The sequence below is a fragment of the Nerophis ophidion genome, linkage group LG15 (genome assembly GCF_033978795.1).
Source record: "Nerophis ophidion isolate RoL-2023_Sa linkage group LG15, RoL_Noph_v1.0, whole genome shotgun sequence".
Taxonomy (NCBI): Eukaryota; Metazoa; Chordata; class Actinopteri; order Syngnathiformes; family Syngnathidae; genus Nerophis; species Nerophis ophidion.
Genome location: NC_084625.1, coordinates 1,590,950 through 1,610,791, shown reverse-complemented (window position 1 = coordinate 1,610,791; position 19,842 = coordinate 1,590,950). Strand labels below are relative to the sequence as shown.

At 37.4% G+C, this 19,842-nt stretch overlaps 1 protein-coding gene across 1 annotated transcript in view; it reads left to right on the top strand.

The window, feature by feature from the left end:
* The first annotated feature begins 1,571 nt into the window (after window positions 1-1,571).
* The window catches only part of LOC133569077 (zinc finger protein 438-like), a 111,075-nt gene continuing 92,804 nt past the window's right edge, over window positions 1,572-19,842 (top strand). Inside the window, 1 exon segment of the mRNA XM_061921213.1 lies at window positions 1,572-1,863. The gene's annotated coding sequence lies outside the window, so the exon portion shown is untranslated.

The window sequence follows — 19,842 nt, the reverse complement described above, 5'->3', positions numbered from 1 at the left end:
ATTAGCCTGCACACCTGGGGGATGTTCCAAATAAGTGTTTGATGAGCATTCCTCAACTTTATCAGTATTTATTGCCACATTTCCCAACTTCTTTGTCACGTGTTGCTGGCATCAAATTCTAAAGTTAATGATTATTTGCAAAAAAAATAAATAAAGTTTATGAGTTTGAACATCAACTATGTTGTCTTTGTAGCATATTCAACTGAATATGGCTTGAAAAGGATTTGCAAATCATTGTATTCTGTTTATATTTACATCTAACACCATTTCCCAACTCATATGGAAACGGGGTTTGTACTTCTCTGTGATGCAGACATGAAATACTGCAGTGAGTACAAGACGTGTACTTCTCTGTGATGCAAGTCTTCACAGACTAAATAAACGCTGCACAAAGCAAAATGTTTTACTGTCTTTGCCTCAAACACGGTAATTAATTGTTCTTTTTTAGTTTACTACCAGAAGTGCGCGTTTCCTATTGCGGCGTCAATACATCTAGTGAGTGTTCCACACGCTCACTTGGTCCTCATGTACCCAACACCACTCATTACTTTTGTCTGTAACACCAAGCTCAGGTGTTTTGTTCCGACACGTTAATGACACTCTTTTTTTTTTTCATCGTTAGCGTACAAAATGTTTCATCCTTCAAGTTTGGAAAGATTTTGGACAAATATGTATGAATGATGTATTTTATTTTAATTACATTTTATTAATGGTTTTAATATTTGAATTTCTCAACAACGTATTTTCAGCATTTTGGGATAAATAAATGTCTGTAGTATCATATTCTTTTCAAATGTTTTTCTGCTTTGTATTCATGTAAAATGATCTTCATAGTTTTTTTTTTATCAATATTGAAATTATTTTGATTCATGTTTTTTTATTGATTGATTGATTGATACTTTTATTAGTAGATTGCACAGTACAGTACATATTCTGTACAATTGACCACTAAATGGTAACACCCCAATAAGTTTTTCAACTTGTTACAGTCGGGGTCCACGTAAAAACTAAAACTAATTCATGGGAAAGACATTGTACATTATTATTTTGTGAGCAAAATAAGACATTTGAACACAGCACCACTGTTTACAAGCCGAACACTAACGCTGCAGACGTTTTTTACTTTTTGTTGTTGTTTTTTTTTTTATTATTATTGTCCAGCCGCATATTCTACAAATAAAACAAAAAATAATTAAATTTTCCTCAGGGAACTCTCCTGAAGGAATCAGTAAAGTACTATCTATTTATCTATCTATTTATAAAAGAACATTTAAAAAAAATACTAGTTGACTAATAATTACCGCTTTAAATGCGCATGGCAAAATATGCTTTATAAATATAAAATGTCCCGTATAAATATGCAGTGTAAATACATGCTTTGTGAGTATCTGTGAAACATGTATGGTAAGCATAGAAGCAAATATATCCCACATAAAAGTGGAGTGTTTGAACGCATCACTGTTTTCTTTGGGAGCGTCACGTGACAGCAGCACAGCGGACGCTGATTGGTTGAAGCCTCAGAGTAGACGGGCCGTACCATCTCCTCCTACGGGGGGTCAGCGGTGGACGGAAGTGCCTATAAAGTATAATTTACGGACTTCTCCGATGCAATACAGGACTTGTTGACAAAATGTAAGAGTTTAGATTTCATTTATAAAACGTATAGCAGCCAGTTTATTCATATTCTTCTAAAATAAAGGAAAGGTAATCATATGAACATCCCGATGAATGGCGTTGAAGAGTTGGCCCCAAATGATACAGGAGCTAAACAGAGATGAAGATGGAGGATTTATTTGCAAGTTTACTGGACAATGAGGCCGCTTAAAGAGTGAAGGCGTCCTCTCCGGCCGTCTGGAGCAGCAGGTGAGACTTTATCACACACAGGCACGGCGCCCGCTGCCTTTGAAGCCGCGCTAAAGGACGCCCAGCGGGGCTACTTTACAATGTTGTGGCCTTAGCTTCTGCGACTTAGCCGCCATGTCTCACTTCCTGTCTGAGGCAACGTCGTCAAAGGACACACACTACGCCGCGCCGCCGGATGTGCGCACGCAGCCACCTCCTGCTCGGCCGCTGCTGCCAATTTAGCGTCTCCACTAAGTGCAGGCCTGCCTGCTACACAAGCACATACGTCATCCGGCCAGGATTCCCGCGCTGGCAGGCAATAAGTGACGTCACTGATGTGACGTCACATAATTGTTTACAACTTCAGCTAAAATTTTGCAGCAGACCACCCCGGACTCACATAACTTTGCACTTTTGACACACGCTAGCTGTTAGCATGCTAACGCTAACATGCTAGCGTACTACATGGGCATGCTAACTTTTTTGCATGCGTGTGCTTTAAAGTCCGACTGAAATGAGATGTTCTTATTCAAACGGGGATAGCAGCTCCATTCTATGTGTCATACTTCATCATTTCGCCATATTGACATATTTTTAATGAAAGGATTTAGTAGAGAACATCCACGAAAAAGTTTGCAGCTTTTGGTCGCTAATAAAAAAGCCTTGCCTGTACCGGAAGTAGCAGACGATGTGTGCGTGACGTCACGGGTTGTGGAGCTTCTCACATCTGAACATTGTTTACAATCATGGACACCAGTAGCTAGAGCGATTCGGACCGAGAAAGCGACAATTTGTCCATTAATTTGAGCGAAGATGAAAGATTTGTGGATGAGGATAATGAGAGTGAAGGACTAGAAAAAAACTAAACAAAAAACGGCAAGGGCAGTGAGAGCAATTCAGATGTTATTAGACACATTTACTAGGATCATTCTGGAAAATCCCTTATCTGCCTATTGTGTTACTAGTGTTTTAGTGAGATTATATAGTACCCGAAAGTCGAAGGGGTGTGGCCACGGGTGTGGTGACCGCCAGTGTCTCTGAGGGAAGCCACGCAGCTGCAGCAGGATGCAAGCTCCGCCGATGTCTACGGTATAAGCCGACTTATTACCACAAATTTCTCACCAAAACCTGCCGGTTGCAATGTGGTCGGGATCCGTGTTCGCTTGACCGCTCTGTTCCATAGTAAAGCTTCACCTTCGGGAATGTAAACAAGGAAACACCGGCTGTGTTTGTGTTGCTAAAGGCGGCCGCAATACACCGCTTCCCACCTACATCGTTCTTCTTTGACGTCTCCATTATCAATTGAACAAATAGCAAAAGATTCAGCAACACTGTGTATTTATGCGATTATAGTTTGGATCGGGCTGGAAAAAATGTCCACTACAACCCGAGACGTCACGCGCACACGTCATTATTCCGCGACGTGTTCAACAGGATACCACGCGGGAAATTTAAAATTGCAATTTAGTAAACTAAAAAGGTTGTATTGGCATGTGTTGCAATGTTAATATTTCATCATTGATATATAAACTATCAGACTGCGTGGTCGCTAGTAGTGGCTTTCAGTAGGCCTTTAACAGTCACCTGACGTGGTCCTTGACACCTTCCAACTGTTAGCATGCTTACGTTAGCATGCTAGCATACCAACATAAGCATGTAAACTCGTTGCTGAATTTTACAACGATTTTGCAGCTGAATACCTCGGAGTCACATAACTTAGTACTTGACACACGCTAACTGTTAGCATGCTAACATGGGCATGCTAACTATTTAAATATTTGCGTTTAAGAGTCACCCGACGTGGTCCTTGACACATTCTAACTCAGGGGTGCTCCCGCATTTTCTGCAGGCGAGCTACTTTTCAATTGACCAAGTCGAGGAGATCTACCTCATTCCTATTTATAATTTATATTTATTTATTTATGAAAGGCACATTTTTGGTAACAAATTACTGGTGTTTAATGATAATATAAGCATGTTTACCACATATAGATTCCTTTCTTTCATGAAGAGAAGAATATAAGTTGGTGTGTTACCTGATTCTGATGACTTGCATTGATTGGAATCAGACAGTGGTGTTGATAACGTCCGCATTTTTTAAATGGAGGAGAAAAAAAGTCCTCCTTTCTGTCCAATACCACATGAAAGTGGTTGGATTTGGCATCTCATTTGTCCAACTTGCATACTCCTTTTTAAACACTTTGTTATGAGAGTAGCATATGTGTGTGGCCCTTTAGTGTGTGGCAGCAGGTGAGTGTGTGGGCGAGAGAGGAGAGGGAGCGGTTGTTGAGGGCGGGGGTGTGGCTAGTGTTTTTGTGCGGGATTTTGACAAGACGTAAATAAAAAGCCACGATTTGCAACTAACCGCTGGACTCGTCATTTTGCCCTGGAGTCCTGAATTGTGGAGACCCACTCAAGGGTGTTGCCCTGAGAATCCATGGGCCCTGGAGAAGTGTCTCCCCTGAGCTCCTTGACTTCGGTCTTGGCACCGGAAGCAGGAAAGGTGCAACAACTTTATAAGAAATACATCGGCATCAAACTCCGTAGCTTGCTAGCTTGTGCACGCTAGCTTTCTGAGACTCTTATTTTGTTAGCACAGGCAGGAGGAAGCGGGTCTTTTATGGTGAAGACAGGAAGTGTGCAGTCGGTCTTTAGAGTTTTGACAGCAGGTACGGTCCAGGAGTCTGTTGAAATAAAAAGTGTTTCTCCGTCCTGTAAGTGATTTTTTTCTTAAGTTTGAGTTGGTGAAAGTTCATTCTGGATTCAAGCACGTGAAATTTCCGCATTTTTAAACATTAATTTTAGCGTCAAAATATGACTTTTGTGGCTTTAAAAAAATGTAATATTAATAAAAATATAATCTAAACTCATTTTTCTTTTAACGCTCGCCTCAAAAAAGGAAAAAAACATCAAAAAACCAAAACAATTCCTTTCATATTTGTATGAATTTTGTGACATTCAAGTTGAACTGACTTGTTATTTAAATAATTTGATTATGTGCATAAGTAATGTATTCAAAAATAAGAAACAAAACACACATCAATTTGTCATAATTATCCCAGCAATACAGAACATGGAGACTACGCCGTAAACTACTTGCTCCTGTTGTAATGTTTGACGCTCACAATTCTGTGGGTTCATGAATGCACCTTGCTCGTTACAACTGTCTTTTGGTGCAGAATGAGGAAGTGCTGTGTCGTCGTGGTTACCAATTAGCGTATCAACTGTCACTATTACACGGAAGAACTATACAATGTATGATACATGATCCCAATGTATTTCCACAAGATAATATTTTCAAGAGACATTTCTGTCATTTTGTCCCTGACTTTATCAATCAATCAATCAATCAATGTTTATTTATATAGCCCCAAATCACAAATGTCTCAAAGGACTGCACAAATCATTACGACTACAACATCCTCGGAAGAACCCACAAAAGGGCAAGGAAAACTCACACCCAGTGGGCAGGGAGAATTCACATCCAGTGGGACGCCAGTGACAATGCTGACTATGAGAAACCTTGGAGAGGACCTCAGATGTGGGCAACCCCCCCCTCTAGGGGACCGAAAGCAATGGATGTGGAGCGGGTCTAACATGATACTGTGAAAGTTCAATCCATAGTGGCTCCAACACAGCCGCGAGAGTTCAGTTCAAAGCGGATCCAAGACAGCAGCGAGAGTCCCGTCCACAGGAAACCATCTCAAGCGGAGGCGGATCAGCAGCGTAGAGATGTCCCCGAGCGGCCCATCCTGGGTCTCGACTCTGGACAGCCAGTACTTCATCCATGGTCATCGGATCGGACCCCCTCCACAAGGGAGGGGGGGGGACATAGGAGAAAAAAGAAAAGAAGCGGCAGATCAACTTGTCTAAAAGGGAGTCTATTTAAAGGCTAGAGTATACAAATGAGTTTTAAGGTGAGACTTAAATGCTTCTACTGAGGTAGCATCTCGAACTGTTACCGGGAGGGCATTCCAGAGTACTGGAGCCCGAACGGAAAACGCTCTATAGCCCGCAGACTTTTTTTGGGCTCTAGGAATCATGATGTTTATGATGTTTACGAACCAATTCTTTGGGCACTCTATGAAAGATCTTTCCTATCTCTCCATTTGAAGGATTGAAACAGCCAAGAACTGAGCAGCAATGTGACATTTTCTGCTCAAACCCTCACTTCTTGTAATGCTACGTTTGAAATGAGCCACCAGGAAGAAAAAGGGATGGGACGTGGTCCTGAGCAACCCTGCGATGGGCAGTCCACACCTGGGTCAGAAAGTCTGTGGTAAAACCCGGGCCTCAGAGGGGAATTGTTCTGAAGTCGGACCAGAGTCCTCACGCTCCTGATCCAAAACTGCCCACTTGAGTGTGGAGTTGAAGGAGCTGCAGTAAAAAAGCACGAGCTTTGGCGGAAATGTTCAAGACATTATTTAGTGGAAGGAGACATCTGCTGTATTCCCTTCCTAATCGATTGCTGACTGCAATCTTTCTGCTGGATCAGACATGCTTTGCAACATTCTCTTTGCCTGACGTCAGCACGGACATATCTCCCCATCCACGCTTGCTTGTTCTCGCCCAATAGGAAACACCTTTACTTCAGGACAATGTTGATGTGCACAATGAAGACATTAACTACAACAGGGGTCACCAACACCAGGTCGCCCGTAAGGACCAGATGTGTCGCCCGCTGGCCTGTTCTAAAAATAGCTCAAATAGCAGCACTTACCAGTGAGCTGCCTCAATTTTTTAAATTGTATTTATTTACTAGCAAATTGGTCTCGCTTTGCTGGACATTTTTAATTCTAAGAGAGACAAAACTCAAATAGAATTTGAAAATCCAACAAAATATTTTAAAGACTTGGTCTTCACTTGTTTAAATAAATTCATTTTTTTTTCCCCTTTGCTTCTTATAACTTTCAGAAAGACAATTTTAAGGAAAAAATACAACCTTAAAAATGATATTAGGATTTTTAAACACATATACCTTTTTACCTTTTAAATTCCTTCCACTTCTTTCCTGACAATTTAAATCAATGTTCAAGTATTTTTTTTTATTTTTTATTGTAAAGAATGATAAATAAATGTTTATTTAATTCGTCATTTTAGCTTCTGTTTTTACGAAGAAGAATATTTGTGAAATATTTCTTCAAACTTATTATGATTAAAATTCAAAAAAAATATTCTGGCAAATCTAGAAAATCTGTAGAATCAAAATCTTATTTTAAAGTCTTTCAAATTTCTTTTAAAATTTTAGTTCTGGAAAATCTAGAAGAAATAATGATTTGTTTTTGTTTGAAATATAGTTTGGTCCAATTTGTTATATATTCTAACAAAGTGCAAATTTATTTTAACCTATTTAAAACATGTCATCAAGATTCTTAAATTAATCTTAATCAGGAAAAATTACTAATGATGTTCCATAAATTCTTTTTTTTTATTTTTTCAAAAAGATTGGAATTAGCTAGTTTTTTTCTTTCATTCTTTTTGGTTGAATTTGGAATTTTAAAGAGTCGAAATTGAAGAAAAACTATGTTTCTAAATTTAATTTTAATTTTTTTCGTGTTTTCTCCTCTTTTCAACCGTTCAATTAAGTGTTTTTCCATCATTTATTCTCTACAAAAAACCTTCCGTAAAAGGGAAAAAAAATGTACGACGGAATGACAGACAGAAATACCCATTTTTTATATATATATATATATTTATTAAAGGTAAATTGAGCATATTGGCCATTTCTGGCAATTTATTTAAGTGTGTATCAAACTGGTAGCCCTTTGCATTAATCAGTACCCAAGAAGTAGCTCTTGCTTTCAAAAAGGTTGGTGACCCTTGAACTGGATGATGTGTGAACGCTCAAATGCTGAAGTTGAGGTGAAATGCTGACAGAATGTAGAATGAATGCAAGAATAGTTGGAATGTTTTATGAACGCTGAAGAGTTTGAATTTCCAAAGAAACGGGAATTATGTTTGGAAGTTGGGAAAGTGTTAGTGTGAATGTTGAGGATGAGTGGAATGTGTTGATGTTGGAATGCTTCCAATAGCTTGAAAAATGTGGACATTGTGCAACTTGGAAAAATGTCCCATTCGTTTCAATGGGAACTTCCTGGAAATTTGGGAAAAGCATGAGTTTATTTTTTGTAAAATGATGAGGAGCATGAATGTCCTGAATGAGCTGAATCCTTTGGAGTTGTAATTGTTTAAATCGGGCAAGAAATGTTAAAGTAGTAGCAGTTTCTTAATTGAGAAATAGTATTATGGAATTTCGGGAAAACCGGGATTTCTTTAAGTTCTTAAAGTTCTTAAAGCAACTTGCTTTTTTGTCCTGACTGAGAGGAATTTTTTGACAGTGGAACGCTTGAAATGGGTTGAAAAATGTGAAAGAAGTCATCGCACTAAAAAAGGTTGGACATGAGGTTAGAAAAAAAACAGGAATTCCTGGAAATGTGTTGAACGTGGAAACATAGTTGTGGAAATTTCCAGGATGAGAATAACTTGAAAAATGTGGGAATTGTGGAAGTTTGAAAAATGGATCATTCATTTTGAATGGGGAAAATGTCCCTAAAAACTGGGAATTTTAGGAAATCCAGGGATTTGTTTTTACAACTGTTGAAAGGGAGCACACAAATCCTGAACAGGTTTAATATTTTGATGTTGGAACGGTTTGAATCGGATAAAAAATGTGGCAGTTGTGGAACTTTGAAAAATGTCCCGTTATTTTTAATGGGAATTTCATGGAAATTTAGGGAAAATGCTAAACCAATTAAATGTCCTGAATGAGCTGAATTGGTTGGTGTTGGAATTGTTTAAATCAGTCAAGAAATGTTGAAGTAGTAACACTTTTTTCATGGAGAAATGGTATTACGGAATTTCGGGAAAACCGGGAATTTTTTAAGTTCTTAAACCAACTTGTTTTTTCGTCTTGACTAAGAGGAATGTTTTGACAGTGGAACACTTGAAATGGTTGGAAAATGTGAAAGGACTTATCGCAGGTTAGAAAAACAAAGGAATTCCTGGAAATGTGGAAAGGTGGTTGTTTAAATTTCCAGGATGTGTTGAAGGTGGAATGGTTGGAAGAGGTTGAAAAATGTGGGAATTGTGGAAGTTTGAAAATGGTTCATTCATTTTGAATGGGGAAAATGTTACTAAAAACTGTGAATTTTAGGAAATCCAGGGATTTGTTTTTACAATTGTTGAAAGGGAGCACACTATTCCTCATCAGGCTAAAAAATGTGGGAGTTGTGGAACTTTGAAAATGCTAAAAAAAAATCAAAATAATTCAATGCTCTGAATGAGCATCAAATTCAAATTGTTGGTGTTGGAATTTTTCTTATCGTTCGCAAAATATTGAAGTCGTACCATTTTTTTTTTTTACTGAGAAGGGGTTTTCCGGAATTTTGGAAAAACCGGGAATTTTTACAGTCTAAAAAACTACTTCAATTTTTGTCCTGACTAAGAGGAATGTTTTGACAGTGGAACGCTTGAAATGGGTTGAAAAATGTGAAAGGAGTCATCGCACTAAAAAAGGTTGGCTATAAGTTTAGAATAAAACAGGAATTCCTGGAAATGTGTTGAACGTGGAAACATAGTTGTGTACATTTCCAGGATGAGAATAACTTGAAAAATGTGGGAATTGTGGAAGTTTGAAAAATGGATCATTCATTTTGAATGGGGAAAATGTCCCTAAAAACTGGGAATTTTAGGAAATCCAGGGATTTGTTTTTACAACTGTTGAAAGGGAGCACACAAATTCTGAACAGGTTTAATATTTTGATGTTGGAACCGTTTAAATCGTATAAAAATGTGGCAGTTGTGGAACTTTGAAAAATGTCCCTTTATTTTTAATGAGAATTTCATGGAAATTTAGGGAAAATGCTAAACCAATTAAATGTCCTGAATGAGCTGAATTGGTTGGTGTTGGAATTGTTTAAATCAGTCAAGAAATGTTGAAGTAGTAACACTTTTTTCATGGAGAAATGGTATTACGGAATTTCGCGAAAACCGGGAATTTTTTAAGTTCTTAAACCAACTTGTTTTTTTGTCTTGACTAAGAGGAATGTTTTTACAGTGGAACACTTGAAATGGGTTGGAAAATGTGAAAGGACTTATCGCAGGTTAGAAAAACAAAGGAATTCCTGGAAATGTGGAAAGGTGGTTGTTTAAATTTCCAGGATGTGTTGAAGGTGGAATGGTTGGAAGAGGTTGAAAAATGTGGGAATTGTGGAAGTTTGAAAATGGTTCATTCATTTTGAATGGGGAAAATGTTCCTAAAAACTGTGAATTTTAGGAAATCCAGGGATTTGTTTTTACAATTGTTGAAAGGGAGCACACTATTCCTCATCAGGCTAAAAAATGTGGGAGTTGTGGAACTTTGAAAATACTAAAAAAAATCAAAATAATTCAATGCTCTGAATGAGCATCAAATTCAAATTGTTGGTGTTGGAATTTTTCTTATCGTTCGCAAAATATTGAAGTCGTACCATTTTTTTTTTTTTACTGAGAAGTGGTTTTCCGGAATTCTGGGAAAACCGGGAATTTTTACAGTCTAAAAAACTACTTCATTTTTTGTCCTGACTAAGAGGAATGTTTTGACAGTGGAACGCTTGAAATGGGTTGAAAAATGTGAAAGGAGTCATTGCGCTAAAAAAGGTTGGAAATAAGTTTAGAATAAAACAGGAATTCCTGGAAATGTGTTGAACGTGGAAACATAGTTGTGGAAATTTCCAGGATGAGAATAACTTGAAGAATGTGAGAATTGTGGAAGTTTGAAAAATGGATCATTCATTTTGAATGGGGAAAATGTCCCTAAAAACTGGGAATTTTAGGAAATCCAGGGATTTGTTTTTACTACTGTTGAAAGGGAGCACACAATTCCTCATCAGGCTAAAAAATGTGGGAGTTGTGGAACTTTGAAAAATGTCCACTTTTTTTCAATGGGAATTTTGTGGAAATTTGGGAAAAGCGGGAATTTTTTTGAAAATGCTATAAAAAAAAATAATAATTCAATGCTCTGAATGAGCATCAAATTCAAATTGTTGGTGTTGGAATTTTTCTTATTGTTCGCAAAATATTGAAGTCGTACCATTTTTTACTGAGAAGTGGTTTTGCGGAATTCTGGGAAAACCGGGAATTTTTACAGTCTAAAAAAACTACTTCAATTTTTGTCCTGACTAAGAGGAATGTTTTGACAGTGGAACGCTTGAAATGGGTTGAAAAATGTGAAAGGAGTCATTGCACTAAAAAAGGTTGGAAATAAGGTTAGAAAAAAACAGGAATTCCTGGAAATTTGTTGAACGTGGAAACATAGTTGTGGAAATTTCCAGGATGAGAATAACTTGAAGAATGTGGGAATTGTGGAAGTTTGAAAAATGGATCATTCATTTTGAATGGGGAAAATGTCCCTAAAAACTGGGAATTTTAGGAAATCCAGGGATTTGTTTTTACAACTGTTGAAAGGGAGCACACAAATTCTGAACAGGTTTAATATTTTGATGTTGGAACGGTTTGAATCGGATAAAAAATGTGGCAGTTGTGGAACTTTGAAAAATGTCCCATTATTCTTAATGGGAATTTCATGGAAATTTAGGGAAAAGAGGGAATTTTTTTTTGAAAATGCTAAACCAATTAAATGTCCTGAATGAGCTGAATTGGTTGGTGTTAGAATTGTTTAAATCAGTCAAGAAATGTTGAAGTAGTAACACTTTTTTCATGGAGAAATGGTATTACGGAATTTTGGAAAACCGGGAATTTTTTAAGTTCTTAAACCAACTTGTTTTTTTTCTTGACTAAAAGAAATGTTTTGACAGTGGAACACTTGAAATGGGTTGGAAAATGTGAAAGGACTTATCGCAGGTTAGAAAAATAAAGGAATTCCTGGAAATGTGTTGAACGTGGAAAGGTGGTTTAAATTTCCAGGATGTGTTGAAGGTGGAATGGTTGGAAGAGGTTGAAAAATGTGGGAATTGTGGAAGTTTGAAAATGGTTCATTCATTTTGAATGGGGAAAATGTTCCTAAAAACTGTGAATTTTAAGAAATCCAGGGATTTGTTTTTACAATTGTTGAAAGGGAGCACACTATTCCTCATCAGGCTAAAAATGTGGGAGTTGTGGAACTTTGAAAATACTAAAAAAAATCAAAATAATTCAATGCTCTGAATGAGCATCAAATTCAAATTGTTGGTGTTGGAATTTTTCTTATCGTTCGCAAAATATTGAAGTCGTACCATTTTTTTTTTTTACTGAGAAGTGGTTTTCCGGAATTCTGGGAAAACCGGGAATTTTTACAGTCTAAAAAACTACTTCATTTTTTGTCCTGACTAAGAGGAATGTTTTGACAGTGGAACGCTTGAAATGGGTTGAAAAATGTGAAAGGAGTCATTGCGCTAAAAAAGGTTGGAAATAAGTTTAGAATAAAACAGGAATTCCTGGAAATTTGTTGAACGTGGAAACATAGTTGTGGAAATTTCCAGGATGAGAATAACTTGAAGAATGTGGGAATTGTGGAAGTTTGAAAAATGGATCATTCATTTTGAATGGGGAAAATGTCCCTAAAAACTGGGAATTTTAGGAAATCCAGGGATTTGTTTTTACAACTGTTGAAAGGGAGCACACAAATCCTGAACAGGTTTAAAATTTTGATGTTGGAACGGTTTGAATTGGATAAAAAATGTGGCAGTTGTGGAACTTTGAAAAATGTCCCATTATTTTTAATGGGAATTTCATGGAAATTTAGGAAAAATGCTAAACCAATTAAATGTCCTGAATGAGCTGAATTGGTTGGTGTTGGAATTGTTTAAATCAGTCAAGAAATGTTGAAGTAGTAACACTTTTTTCATGGAGAAATGGTATTACGGAATTTCGGGAAAACCGGGAATTTTTTAAGTTCTTAAACCAACTTGTTTTTTGTCTTGACTAAGAGGAATGTTTTGACAGTGGAACACTTGAAATGGGTTGGAAAACGTGAAAGGATTTATCACAGGTTAGAAAAACAAAGGAATTCCTGGAAATGTGGAAACGTGGTTGTTTAAATTTCCAGGATGTGTTGAAGGTGGAATGGTTGGAAGAGGTTGAAAAATGTGGGAATTGTGGAAGTTTGAAAATGGTTCATTCATTTTGAATGGGGAAAATGTTCCTAAAAACTGTGAATTTTAGGAAATCCAGGGATTTGTTTTTACAATTGTTGAAAGGGAGCACACTATTCCTCATCAGGCTAAAACATGTGGGCGTTGTGGAACTTAAAAAAATGTCCCAATTTTTTCAATGGGAATTTTATGGAAATTTGGGAAAAGCGGGAATTTTTTTGAAAATGCTAAAAAAATAAAAAATAATTCAATGCTCTGAATGAACATCAAATTCAAATTGTTGGTGTTGGAATTTTTTTTATCGTTCGCAAAATATTGAAGTCGTACCATTTTTTTTACTGACAAGTTGTTTTACGGAATTCTGGGAAAACCGGGAATTTTTCCAGTCTAATAAACTACTTCAGTTTTTGTCCTGACTAAGAGGAATGTTTTGACAGTGGAACGCTTGAAATGGGTTGAAAAATGTGAAAGAAGTCATTGCACTAAAAAAGGTTGGAAATAAGGTTTGAAAAAAAAACAGGAATTCCTGGAAATGTGTTGAACGTGGAAACATAGTTGTGTACTTTTCCAGGATGAGAATAACTTGAAAAATGTGGGAATTGTGGAAGTTTGAAAAATGGATCATTCATTTTGAATGGGGAAAATGTCCCTAAAAACTGGGAATTTTAGGAAATCCAGGGATTTGGTTTTACAACTGTTGAAAGGGAGCACACAAATCCTGAACAGGTTTAATATTTTGATGTTGGAACGGTTTGAATCGGATAAAAAATGTGGCAGTTGTGGAACTTTGAAAAATGTCCCATTATATTTAATGGGAATTTCATGGAAATTTAGTGAAAAGAGGGAATTTTTTTTTGAAAATGCTAAACCAATTAAATGTCCTGAATGAGCTGAATTGGTTGGTGTTAGAATTGTTTAAATCAGTCAAGAAATGTTGGAGTAGTAACACTTTTTTCATGGAGAAATGGTATTACGGAATTTTGGAAAACCGGGAATTTTTTAAGTTCTTAAACCAACTTGTTTTTTGTCTTGACTAAGAGGAATGTTTTGACAGTGGAACACTTGAAATGGGTTGGAAAATGTGAAAGGAGTTATCACAGGTTAGAAAAATAAAGGAATTCCTGGAAATGTGTTGAACGTGGTTGTTTAAATTTCCAGGATGTGTTGAAGGTGGAATGGTTGGGAGAGGTTGAAAAATGTGGGAATTGTGGAAGTTTGAAAATGGTTCATTCATTTTGAATGGGGAAAATGTTCCTAAAAACTGTGAATTTTAGGAAATCCAGGGATTTGTTTTTACAATTGTTGAAAGGGAGCACACAATTCCTCATCAGGCTAAAAATTATGGGAGTTGTGGAACTTTGAAAAATGTCCCATTTTTTTCAATGGGAATTTTATGGAAATTTGGTAAAAGCGGGATTTTTTTTGAAAATGCTAAAAAAAATAAAAATAATTCAATGCTCTGAATGAGCATCAAATTCAAATTGTTGGTGTTGGAATTTTTCTTATCGTTCGCAAAATATTGAAGTCGTACCATTTTTTTTACTGACAAGTTGTTTTACGGGAATTTTTCCAGTCTAAAAAACTACTTCAGTTTTTGTCCTGACTAAGAGAAATGTTTTGACAGTGGAACGCTTGAAATGGGTTGAAAAATGTGAAAGGAGTCATTGCGCTAAAAAAGGTTGGAAATAAGTTTAGAATAAAAACAGGAATTCCTGGAAATTTGTTGAATGTGGAAAAATGATTGTGTGAATTTCCAGGATGAATTGAATGTGTTGAAGGTGGAATGGTTTGAATAGGTTGAAAAATGTGGGAATTGAGGAAGTTTAGATAATTAATATTGAACGGAGAAAATGTCCCTAAAAATGGGAAATTGTAGAAAATCCAGGAATGTGTTTTTGCAATTGTTGAAAATGAGCACACAATTCCTCAACAGGCTGAATATTTTGAAGTTGGAACGGTTTGAATCGGATTAAAAATGTGTGGTGGTGTGGAACTTTGAAAAATGTCCCATTATTTTCAGTGGAAATTTCATGGAAATTTTGGGGAAAGCAGGAATTTTTCGGGAAATGCTAAAAGGTTTGAATGTTCCGAGTGAGTTGAAATGGTTGGTGTTGGAATTTTTGGAACGGTCAAGAAATGTTGAAGTAGTAACATTTTCAATTGCAAAATGGTGTTATGGAATTCCTGGAATTTTGGGAAAACCGGGAATTTATCCAGTTCAAAAACAACTTTCTTTGTCCTGATTAGGAGAACTATTTGGACGGCAGAACAATTGAAGAGGGTTGAAAAATGTGGAAGGAGTAGTCGCCAGAAAAAAGGGTGGAAATAGAGCTTTGGAAAACCAGGAATTCCGGAAAATCCTGGATTATTTTTTTTTTCTTGGAAAGGGGGTTCTTTGAATTTCCAGAATGGTGAAATGTGTTTAAGGTGGAATGGTTTGAATGGGTCGAAAAATGTGGAAATGGTGAAAGTTTGAAAAATGGGCAATTCATTTTGAATGGGAAAAATGTCCCGGAAATCTGGGAATTTTTGTACTTGTCAATGGAATTTCTGCAATTCCCAAACAAGCTGAACAGTTTTTTCATATTTGGAGCATTCACACAAAAATAAATAGATTAATTTTGTAGAAAAACGTGTGAATGTTTTGAGCCTTCACACGATGAAGATGTTTCATGAAAGTAGTGATGCAGAGACGACACACTGACAGGAGAAGATGTGGGGGTTTAGTTTTCCTTTCCAGGTACAAAACTATCATTCTCACCGCTGCCAGGAAGCCACTTTTTGTCACATTAGCCAAGCTGTAAAGGTCAGCACACCCCACATGTTGCAACTCCTGCAGGAAGTTTGCATTTCACACCTTTCAGACCTTCTGAGCGCTTTCCAACTGACTGGCTGGCTGTCATGGCGTGTTGACCCGAAGATGGTGAATTTAACCTGCACTTGCCCCAAATGGCGTGCAGGACACCCACCGCTTGTCCTTTTTGCTGTCAGCCATTTTTATACTCTGGCTGATGGAGCACAAAAGAACTGGAGAATTCTTCACCTCCTTCTTGAAAATAATGCACACATTAAAGAAACAAAAAGAGTACAACTGTATTTTCACAACTATTTATTACATTTTAGAAGAAAACATATGTTCCACTATAAGTGGAAGATAATATACTTAGTGAAATGAGTTATTTACGTAGAAATATTTATTTACATACCTTAATTGTTTGTAAACAGTGTCTGTAACAAGGCAGTACAACGGCTGATTAGACAAAAAAGAAGTCATCATCCTGGACCCTCTAGCTGCGCAAGCTAGCTCTCCAATCCGCTAAACAGACTCAATAACTCCACAATGACTTTTTGGTACATTTACAAAAGTGAAACCATACAAAAAGAATGCCATTGTAAGTTAATAATACTAACGCAGACACTCGTAAACCTTTTAGAATATTAGCTAAAGCTAACAGTGCAATAGCAGGTACAAATATGCATGAAAGCACTCCTACAGACATCACGCATTGGATGCTTTAGTAAGTAAGAATAGTTGTAGTTATATTGTAAAACTTACAAACGTTGCTTGGAGTGTTGAATGAAGAATCCACACGGGTAGAAACGCTATGGATGGCTGGAATATGGAACAACACTTTTACTTCTGGTTGAAAGCTCAGTGTTAAAGGAAGGGCAAAGCAGCACCTGCATTAAGCAAACTCTTCCTAAAGATGGCATCATAGCACAAACAAAAACACACCTATTTAAAAAAACTATTTGCATTGCTCACTGCTCACTGCTGACTGCTGACTGCTGACTGCTGAGCGAGACATGAGTGGAGTTGTGTGGCGGACAGAGTGTGTGACAGTGTGGCGGACAGAGTGTGTGACAGTGTGGCGGAGAGAGTGCGTGACAGTTTGCCGTGACCATCGATGTACGACGCATGGTAGCAGGGTTGACACTCGTTTATTATTTCAATAAATGTGCCTTTGTTCCCGCCGATCGCGCCAATTTCTAGCACGACCTCCGGTCCTATTTGTCTCCGCCCGCCTTTCGGTTGCCGGTTGCTGCGTCTGCCGCGGGGTGGCATCTTTGGACTGGTCTCTGTTGTCGCTCTCGTGGTCTTTGGTGCCGGGTTGTTCCTCTCCTATCTCTGCCACGATCGTTCCTCCCTCGCCCTTCTTATGCTGCAGCAGCAGATGGAGAGATTGTGAGCAGGTGTGTGTTGTACGCACCTGACTCAGATTGCTGCTGTCGTGCCGTTCTGCGTGCGTCACGCCTCTCCTCCCCGCCGCATGCCCCGCCTCCTGGCCTCCATCTTGGTCAGGACCGTTTCTCTCAGCCCGCTGTCGGCCCGTCGGCTGCGTCTCTCCACAACTGTCTACAATATACTGTCTACAATATAATGTCTACAATATTCTATATAATGTCTACAATATTCTGTAGATTGCCTACAATATTCTATATACTGACTACAATATTTTGTATACTGTCTGCAATATTCTATATAATGTCTACAATATTTTGTATAATGTCCACAATATCGTGTTGACTGCCTACAATATTGTGTAGTCTGTCTACAATATTGTGTAGAAGGCCTACAATATTGTGTAGAAGGCCTACAATATTGTGTAGTCTGTCTACAATATTGTGTAGAAGGCCTACAATATTGTGTAGACTTCCTACAATATTGTGTAGACTGTCTATAATATTGTGTAGACTGTCTATAATATTGTGTAGTCTGTCTACAATATTGTGTAGAAGGCCTACAATATTGTGTAAACTTCCTACAATATTGTGTAGACTGTCTATAATATTGTGTAGACTGTCTATAATATTGTGTAGTCTGTCTACAATATTGTGTAGAAGGCCTACAATATTGTGTAGACTTCCTACATTATTGTGTAGACTGTCTACAATATTGTGTAGAAGGCCTACAATATTGTGTAGACTGTATACAATATTGTGTAGAAGGCCTACAATATTGTGTAGACTTCCTACAATATTGTGTAGACTGTCTATAATATTGTGTAGACTGTCTATAATATTGTGTAGTCTGTCTACAATATTGTGTAGAAGGCCTACAATATTGTGTAGACTTCCTACAATATTGTGTAGACTGTCTATAATATTGTGTAGACTGTCTATAATATTGTGTAGTCTGTCTATAATATTGTGTAGAAGGCCTACAATATTGTGTAGACTGTCTACAATATTGTGTAGAAGGCCTACAATATTGTGTAGACTGTCTACAATATTGTGTAGACTTCCTACAATATTGTTTAGACTGTCTACAATATTGTGTAGTCTGTCAACAATATTGTGTAGAAGGCCTACAATATTGTGTAGACTGTCTACAATATAGTGTAGAAGGCCTACAATATTGTGTAGACTTCCTACAATATTGTGTAGAAGGCCTACAATATTGTGTGGACTGTCTACAATATTGTGTAGACTTCCTACAATATTGTTTAGACTGCCTACAATATCGTGTAGACTTCCTACAATATTGTGTAGAAGGCCTACAATATTGTGTAGAAGGCCTACAATATTGTGTAGACTTCCTACAATATTGTGTAGACTTCCTACAATATTGTTTAGACTGCCTACAATATTGTGTAGACTGTCTACAATATTGTGCAGAAGGCCTACAATATCGTGTAGACTTCCTACAATATTGTGTAGACTGTGTACAATATTGTGTAGACTGTCTACAATATTGTGTAGGAGGCCTACAATATTGTGTAGACTGCCTACAATATTGTGTAGTCCGTCTACAATATTGTGTAGACTTCCTACAATGTTGTGTAGAAGGCCTACAATGTTGTGCCTACAATGTTGCATGAGAAAACGTAATCAAATTTTAATTTACAGACAAAATGTCTCTTTTGCAACTTTGGGAAGACAACATGCAAAAGTGATGTCAAGTTTGCATGCCCTTAACTCTCCGATTGGTGCAAACTATTGAAGTAGTTGAAAAAAAAAAAAAAGTATATAGTTTTTTCTGTGAGTTAGTCGGTGTGCTGACGGTTAAGTGGTGCTGAAAGAGGTGTGGAGTGGGACAAGAACAAGGAAAGCGCATCTGAAGTCTGAATAATGAATGCAGAGCATATGGTGGATGGAAGGAAACAGGAGTGTGTGGTGTGGTAATAGTCTGGTCAACTAACATCTCCCACATGACTTCTCCAGTCTGCAGCCTAAAGTTAGACTTGACTGTCTTCACATTTGGACATAGTCTTGGCTTTTGGAAACTTACTTTATTGTTTGTGTCGTAAATCTTATGCAGCTTTTCAATTATAGTTTTTTTTATGTCCAACTACCAATATTCCACCTACAAGAAAGTGATTCATGTGTTTTTGAAAAACGTGCTCAGGTGTCCTGGAACAAATGAACAAAACAAACAAAACATCTGGAAACATCTCTAAGCACAAACTTTTTAAGATGACTAAAAAAAACCCCCAAATATGACAATTACAGTCAATTTGTTCCAAGGAATTCCGAGCATCATGTAATCATAACACAAGTCTTATTCCTGACAGTACACCATCGGCCTCATTCAAAAGTATGTTGTTTCAATGTTGTGTTTGTGTTGTGGATTATTGGTTGGGAAATGACCAAAATTCAACGGTCAAATCAACGTCAAAACCTGACATTGATTAAAGAGGAACATTATCAGCAGACCTATGTAAGCGTCAATATATACCTTGATGGTGCAGAAAAAAGACCATCTATTTTTTTAACTGATTTCCGAACTCTAAATGGGTGAATTTTGGCGAATTAAACGCCTTTCTGTTAATCACGCTGGAGGCGATGACGTCAGAATGTGACGTCGCCGAGGTAACACAGCCGCCATTTTGATTTTCAACACATTACAAACACCGGGTCTCAGCTCTGTTATTTTCCGTTTTTTCTACTATTTTTTGGAACCTTGGAGACATCATGCCTCGACGGTGTG